The sequence below is a fragment of the Schistocerca piceifrons genome, chromosome X (genome assembly GCF_021461385.2).
Source record: "Schistocerca piceifrons isolate TAMUIC-IGC-003096 chromosome X, iqSchPice1.1, whole genome shotgun sequence".
In the NCBI taxonomy this organism is placed as follows: Eukaryota; Metazoa; Arthropoda; class Insecta; order Orthoptera; family Acrididae; genus Schistocerca; species Schistocerca piceifrons.
This window is the reverse complement of record NC_060149.1, coordinates 255,927,883-255,937,257: the sequence shown is the minus strand read 5'-3', so window position 1 is coordinate 255,937,257 and position 9,375 is coordinate 255,927,883.

Here is a 9,375-nt window from a genome sequence, read left to right as displayed (position 1 = left end):
TGTTATTGTATACTCCACAGCCGAAGTCTAACTCCCATTTCCCAGCTTGGTTAATTACTTTAATTCCCTTTACCTTAGCCCTTATTTCATCATCTGACACTTCTGTTTCAATGTTGTTTTGATTATTTCTCCTCATTTGTAAAATAATTTCATTTTTATTCATTTACCACTGAAAACACTCACACTTCACCTGTAGGTAGCACCTACCTTGTGCTTTCTCTTGAGGACTAACACTATTACAAAATCTTATCTCATTCTTTGTATCATTTACCATAATAGTCATATTGCCTTTTTCAAAATCTGTAACAGCTGTATGGTATACCAACATATATGATCCCATTCTAAGTCCAATACAAAAAGTTAGTATCACCATGGCACTAACCTTCAACATTGTTTCCTGAATTCTCACTTCCTATAACGCCTGATTATTATTTTGCTCCTATGACCTCCCTGTGCCAGTAATACTGCTGCTTCTCATTTTATTATTATTTGCTTGTAAATTCCCTCTGTAATGGCACATAATTTGCACCCATGTCAATGACCACAACTGCCTCAATACCATTAATCTCAAAATCTACTATAGCTTGACACTCCTCTTTAATTTCAACTTCCATTTCTTTGAAAAGGGCATCTCTTACATTTCCAACATCTTCCCTCATCATCTGCTTAATTCCTATTGATCTATCAGACACCTCAGTTCGTCTACAGACCTTGCATGAACTCCCTCCCAGTTTTCCTGTTCAGCACAATCTCTCTCGAAATCTCTCTCAGCCCTCCTATCGTTATTTCATTCATCATGGTCCTCACTTCATCTTTTAGCATGAACATTCGAACCTCCTCTTCCTCACCTATTAAAATCCATTATTCTGTCTTTCATTTCCGTTTTCTGCATTGTTATTCACATTATGGCAGTTCTTATTTTCATATTGCCTGGATCTGCAGTTTACACCCCTCCAAATATTCCTGATAAGGCCTTCAACTGATACAGTGCTTGCAACAGTTTTTAGGTTTTTTTTTATCCCTGAAAATTTTTCATCTACATGTGCCCATAGTTTGATCAGTACTACTGAAACAAGGTCTTCCTCACAATATGGATGATCCAGATATAAATTATTTTTGCAAAAGCTTTGGAAAAAGTTGTATCTGCTACTTGAAAAATTGCTCCTATGAAAAATGCTGTATTGTACACTACCTTTTGTACCATTTGACTAATATTTATCTAGGAATGTTTTGATAAATTCTTCATATGACTGGCGAGAATCTCGGGCTCCCATTTGGCAAAGCACAGCATCCTTTTCCATTCTGTTTGTGACACAGCCAATTTTCCACATCTTCCTAGTGTCTTGGTAATACTCCATTAAACTGTTTTATGAATAGGACTGCATAATATCTGAAGGAGCATTACATCATAATTCAGAATAACACAGGTATTGCAATATTGTATTTATCTGCCGACACTGGGCAAGTGACTTCAAAGTAAAATGTCTCCCCTGTATTGGAATATACATTATGGATTTATGAGTACAGGTTGTAGACACACGGTTGACGACATGTGGAAGTTTAGGTCTAGCAATGAGGCATGTTTGGGTAAAGTCCAAATTATGGGACAAAAGAATATTTCCCTGAAGAAACTAAGAATGGTGTTAGCCATGAAAAATGCAAGAGACTGAAATACATAAATTGCAAGGAAACTATCTGGCGACCACAAAATAGTGGGAAACATTCTGTAAAAAAGCAGAGAGATATTGGGATAACAAGGTTGCAACACAGATGTGATTATAAGAAGGAAACAAGTCTCTGACTTGGAAGTCAGTAAAAATACTAGCGAAGAAAGAAAGGAAAATGAGTTTGTGGAAGACTGGTTCCAAAATCGAACAAGATTTTAAGAAGAGTATTTCACTTAAAACAGTGCTTAGCTGACTTTCAAAGAAGACTCCCAAGAAGAAATGTATGCTAAGAATCACATCATAGACAGGGTTCATTTTGTAAACATTTATGAAGATTGGACAATGGAAGAGTTGTCCAGGGCAATTAAAGAAGTTGAATTTTTGTTGGCAGTGAACTCAAGTCTAGATTGTCATAGGACACGTATTGAACGATGAGTGTGTTATACAAACCAAAAAGTGCTCTGAAAGTGTTATGGTGTGGGGTTCCTTTTGTTTCGTAGGAACTGGAAGGATAAACATATGTACAGGTACAGTCAATGATATGGTGTACTGTAAAATTGTTGCAAAGGGAGTAATGAACAGCTAGGGACCATTTCAGTGGTGCAAACCTTGGATCACTTGTTTTTCAAGATTACAATGCCAGTTCCCATTGATCAAGGGTTGTACAGCAAGGTGCGAATCACGGGTTTCCAGAGACAGTAGAGGCCAACAAACTTATTCAGTGCTGAGAAGAATTCAGTCTCTCAAAGAAGCCTGTGGGGAAAGTACACTAAACATTGAAATGTTGATTCTGTAGGTAAATTAACCTAATGTATTGCATGTCAAACAACACTCAAAAATCTCTCATTACCACAAGCAGCGGTCTTTTAAAAGTACCCAAACTCCATATTATTGATAAAAAAAAAAGAGCAGGGACTTTTTTTTGCCCAAGTGTATTTGAATTTATTGATTTTATGGTGCAAAATAAATATTGTTAAAATTGTTATGAAATTATACCTTAATTACTCTGATCATCAAAAGTACCCAGACATTTATTATTATTATTGTTGTTGTTGTTGTTGTGGTTTTCTGTCTGAAGAATGGTTGATGCAGCTTACGATGCTATTCTATCCTGTGCAAGCCTCTTCATCTCTGAATAATAACTGCACCTATATCTTTCTGAATGTGTATATTGTATTCATTTCTTGGTCTCTCTCTATGACGTTTACTCCATAAAGGGTGATTCCTTGATGTCTCAGAATGTGTCCTATCAACTAATCCCTTCTTCTAATCAGGTTGTGCCATGAATTTCTTTTCTCCTCAATTATATTCAGTACCTACTCATTAGTTATGCGATTTACCCATATAATATTTAGCATTCTACTGTAGCACTACATTTAAAAAGTGTCTCTTCTTTCTTGTCTAACCTGTTTATTATCCATGTTTCACTTCCATACATAACTATACTTCATACAAATACCTTCAAAAAAGATTTCCTAACACTTAAATCTATACTCAATGCTAACAAATTCTCTGCTTCAGAAACTTTTTTGTTGCCATGTTATGTCTACATTTTATATCCTCTCTACTTCAGCCATCATTAGTTATTTTGCTGCCCAAATATCAAAATTCATCTATTATTTTAAGAATCTCATTTCCTAATCTAATTCCCTCAGAATCACCGGATTTAATTTGACCACATTCCATTTTCCTTGTTTTGCTTTTGTTGATGTTCATCTTATATCCTCCTCTAAAGACATTGTCCATTCCATATAACTTCTCTTACCACCTCATCTCATTCCCTTCTCAACCACTGCTTCCCTTTCATGCCTCTCAAATCTTACAGCTGCTGTCTGCATTCTGTACAAGCTGTAAATAACTGTTTGCTCCCTATATTTTACCCCTGCTACATTCATAATTTGAAAAGGTGTATTCCAGTCAGCATTGTCAAAAGTTTTCTGTAAATCTACAAATGCTATGAACGTAGGTTTACTTATCTTAGAAGTAAGATAAGTTGAAGGGTCAGTATTGCATAGTATGCTCCTACCTTTACCTGGAGCTTAAACAGACTTCTGTGAGGTTGGCTCCTATCAGATTTTCCATTCTTCTGTAAATAATTAGTGCCAGTATTTAGCAAGCATTCTTCTGATAGTTCAGTAATATTCTCACCTGTCAGGACATGCTTTCTCTGTAATTGGAATTACTATGTTGTTCTTGAAATCTGAGCGTGTTTTCCTGTCTCCCACATCTTGCACAGCAATTGGAATAGTTTTGCCATTGCTAGCTCTCCCAAGAATCGCAACAATTCTGAGGGAATGTTGTCTACTCCTGGGGCTTTGTTTTGACTGAGGTCTTTCAGTGCTCTGTCGTATTCTTCTTGCAGTATCGTATCTCCCATGTCACTTTCATCTGTGTTCTCTTCCCTTTCTATAATACTGCCTTCAAGTTGATTTGTGTTGTATAGACCCTTTGTATACTCCTTCCATCTCTCCCTTCTTTGCTCAGTACTGGTTTTCCATCTGAGCTCTTGTATTCATACAGCTACTTCTCTTTTCTCCAAAGGACTCTTTAATTTTCCTGTTGGCGATATATGTCTTTTGCCTACTGAAATATGCTTCTAAATCCTTACATTTGACCCTGGACACTCCAGATTACCATTTTACACTTCCCTTTTGCCTTCTTCATTTGCTGCATTTTTAAATTTTTTCCTGTCATCAATTAAATTCAGTATTCCTGTGTTATCCAAGGATTTCTACTAGGCCTTGTCTTTTTACCCATTTGATCACCTGCTGCCTTCACTATTTTATTTCTCAAAACTATCCATTCATCTTCTACTGTATTCCTTTCCTCTGTTCTTGTCAGTTGTTGCCCAATGCTCTTACAGTAAGTATTTTATATTACTTAAATTTTCAGGCATCCCTCTGTGTTCTAATTAATTTTAAAAGTTTTTATTCTGAATATAAGGCAGTTATCTTACTAGTTATATACAGATCTGAATTTGTATTTCATTAAAATTTAAATTGTACAGTCTGCAGTATTTGTTATGTGCAATAGCTGCCTCCAAGTATTGAAAAATAATTTTTATTTTTTCTTTAATTTTTAAAATGTTTTTCATTATATTTTATTTTTTGGCCCACATGGGAGAAATGTAATCAAGGTGGTGTGTGAGGGAGGGTTGGCTGTGGGACATTATGTTTTAGTATAAACAGGGAAAGTGGGAGGGGCAGGTGTGGAGGAGGGGGTCCCACTTTCGGTACCAGGTGGTCATAATTACACTGCAGCTACTTACTGAGGTACTTTCAGAATGTGATTATTGTATGGCAGTGAAACTTGGTAGATATGCTAAAGTGTTAATGCAGAACTGATGTACACGGGGAAAAAATGAGATCTAATTTTGGCCTGGGTACAGATCTGGGACTATCTGTGCAAGAAAGATGTATGTAACAGTTTTCATATATAATGGACCAGATATGGGACATGGGCAGAAAAGGTCAAAAAAGTGAGAAATGTGTAAAGTTCATTTTATTATTAACTGCCGTTTACACAGTTTGTTCAATATGTGCACCGTAGCCATTGACAAGGTGCTGCATCAATAAAATGATGTGATCAAGAGTAGCTTGCAGCAGTTCCAGTTGAATCTGAGCAATATGTTCCTGTATACTGTATTGTTTTGTTTTAGGGCACAAAAACAACTATAGTCATATGTGCCCAAGTCAGAACCATAGAACACGAAGAGTTAAAACATGAGGAGTTAAAAATGACTACTCATTAAGCAAAATTGATGGAAGGAATGACAGCTAAAAACAGGGACCATAAAATGCGCCATAGAGAAACGGAGGTCCTGAAGTAAAGATTAAATGTCCTTTGCATATTGTTACAATGGAAAAAACTAAAACACAGTCAGCAGCCCATGCGTCATTTGTTAAAATGACCAGTAAGTCAGATGGCTAACGTACAGGAGAATGTGAGTGGTAAACAAACGGGCATTCCATGAGGAAATTGTGACCTGTCAGAGGTTGATGGCAATGAGCACATAGTGGTGGGGGAGCACCACTTAAGAAATGGCAATGGCTAGAAAGACAGTGACCAATACACAACCTAGTTAAAATGATGATCTTGAGAACAGAGGGCTTAGAGCAGGTCATCCGAGCTGATGGGAGAGGCTTATATCCTTGGAGTTTGTTTCCATGAAGGGAGGACCACTGGTGATGCCAAAGTGACACCACCTGCTGACAAATGGCAACACATAAATCATCAGAGGGGGTGGAAGAACTAACAGCTTGAGGTATGAGGACTGCAGCCTTGGTAGCAATGCCAGCAGCCTCATTTCCCATCAGACTGCCGTGACCAGGAATTCACATAAACATCACAGTGGCTCCATCAAGAGTGAGCAAGTGACAGCTTTCCTGTGGCCACTGCACTAAGGGATGGTCAGTATACAGCACACTGAGCCTCTGAAGTGCACTGAGAGAGTCGGAGCAGACTACGCAATTGAAAAGCTTGTGTCGCCGCACATACTGCGAGCCTCGATACGAGGCTACAAGCTCTGCTGAATATACTGAGCAATGTTCCAGAAGCCGATACCAAAAAACATCGGTGCCAATGATGAAGGCACACCCAACACCATGGTCAGTCCAAGAGCCATCAATGTACACAAAGGTACTATCGCGAAGGTTGTGAAACTTACGGTGATAGAGCGAGGCTGGAGCAGTGTCCTTAGGAAGCGAATGAAGGCCATGATGAACATGGGTTGCTGCACAAAGCCAAGGTGGTGAAGTTTTACACCCATTGGAAATGAGGCAGATAGCGTGAAGATAACCTGTTGGAGCAAGAGCCAAAAGTTAACTCCGGGAGGTAACAGAGGAGGGACATGCCCATACTGGCGATCAAAGGAGTTATCAAAGAAGGAGATGTAGGATGGGTGGTCAAGCATGGCAGACAAACGGCATGAGCGTCTGCCGAGGAGGAAGTCACGGTTGTATAACAGTGGTAAATTGGCTGCTTCAGCATACAGACTCTCAACCTGGCTAGTGTAAAAGGCACCAATGGGCAAACGTATGCCACAATGGTGGACAGAATTGAGACATAATAAGAGGGACAGATGTGCAGATGCATAAACGAAACACCCATAGTCTATTTTCAAATGGACAAGGGACTGAGACAAATGGAGGAGGGTGGCCCAATCAGCTCCCCAGGAAGAACTGCTGAGGACACGTAGGACACTGAGGGACCATGTACAGCAGGCAGCTAGGTAAGTCACAGAGGAGGACCATCTATCAAGCATGAGCCCCAGGAATTTTGTAGTTTCAACATACACAAGAGCAACAGGCCCAAGATGAAAAGACGGTGGAAGAAACCAATTGTGCTTCCAAAAATTAAAAAAACGGTTTGGAAAAGTGAAAGCCATTGTCGATGCTCCATGAGTAAATATGATCATGACATCACTGAAGATGCCACTCAAGGAAACAAATCTGCAGAAAGCTGCAACAGATGGGAAAATCATCAACAAAAAGGGAGTTGGAGATGCCTGGTGGGGGGCAGGCCATAATAGGGTTAATGGTGATAGGAAAGAGGATGACACTCACGAAACCCTGAGGCACAACGTTTTCTTGAATAAAGGTATCTGACAAGGCAGAACACACACATACCTTGAAAACTTGGCCTTTTAAGAATTCCTGAAGGAAACAGGGTATGCATGCATGGAAGCCCCATGTGAAGAGAGTATGCACTATACCAGTCCTCCAGCAGGTGTCTTAGGCTTTCTCCAAATCAAAAAAACACGGCCACAGACTGGCATTTCTACAGAAAACCATTCACAAAATGGGTTGACAAAGTGACGAGATGGTCAACTGCAGAACAGCATGCTCAAATTCCACACTGTGTAGTGGTTAGTAAATTGCGAGACTCAAGTCACCGTACCGGCTGGCCACGAATCGTATGTTCCATCACCTTGCAAACAGAGCTGGTGAGAGAAATGGGGTGATAACTAGAAGGAAGGTGTTTTTCCTTGCCGGCTTAGGTACAAGTATCGGTATGACAGTGGCTTCATCATACTAGTGTCTGGGAGACATGCCCTCTGCCCAAATGTGATTGTACATATGAAGGAGAAAGTGCTTGCCCTCAAGAGAAAGGTTCTACATCATCTGAATGTGAACATCGTCCAGCCCTGAGGTGGAGGATCAAGATGAAGTGAGAGCATGCTCTAGCTCTCTCATAGTAAAGCCAGCATTGTAGCACTCTTGTTTCTGAGAAGAGAAGGGTATTGCCTGAGTCTCCTCCACTCATTTCTGATGAAGGAAGGCATGGTGATGGTGGGTGTAGCTGAAAATCTCCACAAAGTAGTGGCCCAAGGTGTTGGAGATAGCAGTAGTGTCCACTATGACATCATCATCTACAGCTAGAAATTGGGGAATGGACCTTGGTCCCAGACAGCCATCAGAGGTTGGCCCATACAACAGAAGACTGAGTGGAACTGTTAGAAGAATTAGTGAAGGAAATCCAGCTAGCTTTACTGCTATCCCGAAGAATGCAACGACACTGTGCACCCTACTGCTTGTAAGGAATGCAGTTGGCCATCATAGAATGACAGTTAAAAATGCAGAGAGCACATCTCTGCACACAAATTGCATCACTGCACACCCTAGTCCACCAAGGTATGGGGACATGGTGAGGCAAAGAGGAAATGCAAGGAATGGGATGTTCTGCGGCAGTAAGAATAAGGTTTGTAAGATATTCTACCTGTTCATTACAACTGGGGAAGGTCGCCAGGGAGGAGTAAAGCCTCCAGTCAGCCTTAGAAAGCTGCCACATGGGTGTGTACATAGGTGGGGTAGGAGTCAGCAATCTGATATCACACTGGGAAGGGTCGCTCAAGCACATGTCAGAGAATGGACCACTCACGATGAAGGGCAAGCTCGGCAGTGCAGAAGGAGAGGTCCAAATGGGAATAGGTGTGAGTGGTGCTTGTGTTAAGACAGATGAGGTTAAGGTGATTGAAAAGGTCAGTCAAGAGGGCACCTCTGACAGGTCCTGGGTGAGTTCCAAAGGAGATATTGCACATCAAAGTCACTGAGCAGCAGAAAGGGGTGAGGGAGTTGCCCAATAAGCTGGATGAAGTCTGCCCTGGTGACACCGAAAGTTGGTTGGTTGGTTTAAAAGAGGGAAAAGGAACCAAATTGTGAGGCCATCGGTCCCTTGTTCCCAGTAGAACAATTACCAAAGGGAAATAAGAAAACAATGAAGATGTACAGCAAAATAATAGGAGAAAGGAAGAACCAGAAGAATGACAGAAGGACAACAAACACTACAATGGACCAAACAGGACAAGACAACCAGAGAGACGCAAGAAACAGGGAGAAGAGATTAAAAACAAGAAAGCAGATTATGATGGCTGACTAACCATGAGAATAAAAACAGAAAATTCAGCCATTCTGCAACACATTAAAACCTTCACCCTAAAAGTCCTAGGGTGGAGGACACAGGAAATGCACTAAAACTCAGATCAAATGATAAAACCCACCCTTACGAATAATACGTAAAACTAAAGGTGCTGTTGAGGCATTGTCAGCCAACACTGAAGGTAGGGTGCTTGTAAAGTTTAAAGTCCACCACAGAGGGGCTAAGAGTGGGCAATCCAGTAAGAGGTGGATGACTGTCATTTGGGAGCAACAGCGACACTGAGGTGGGTTCTTGCAACGGAGGAGGTAACCATGTGTGAGCCACATATGGC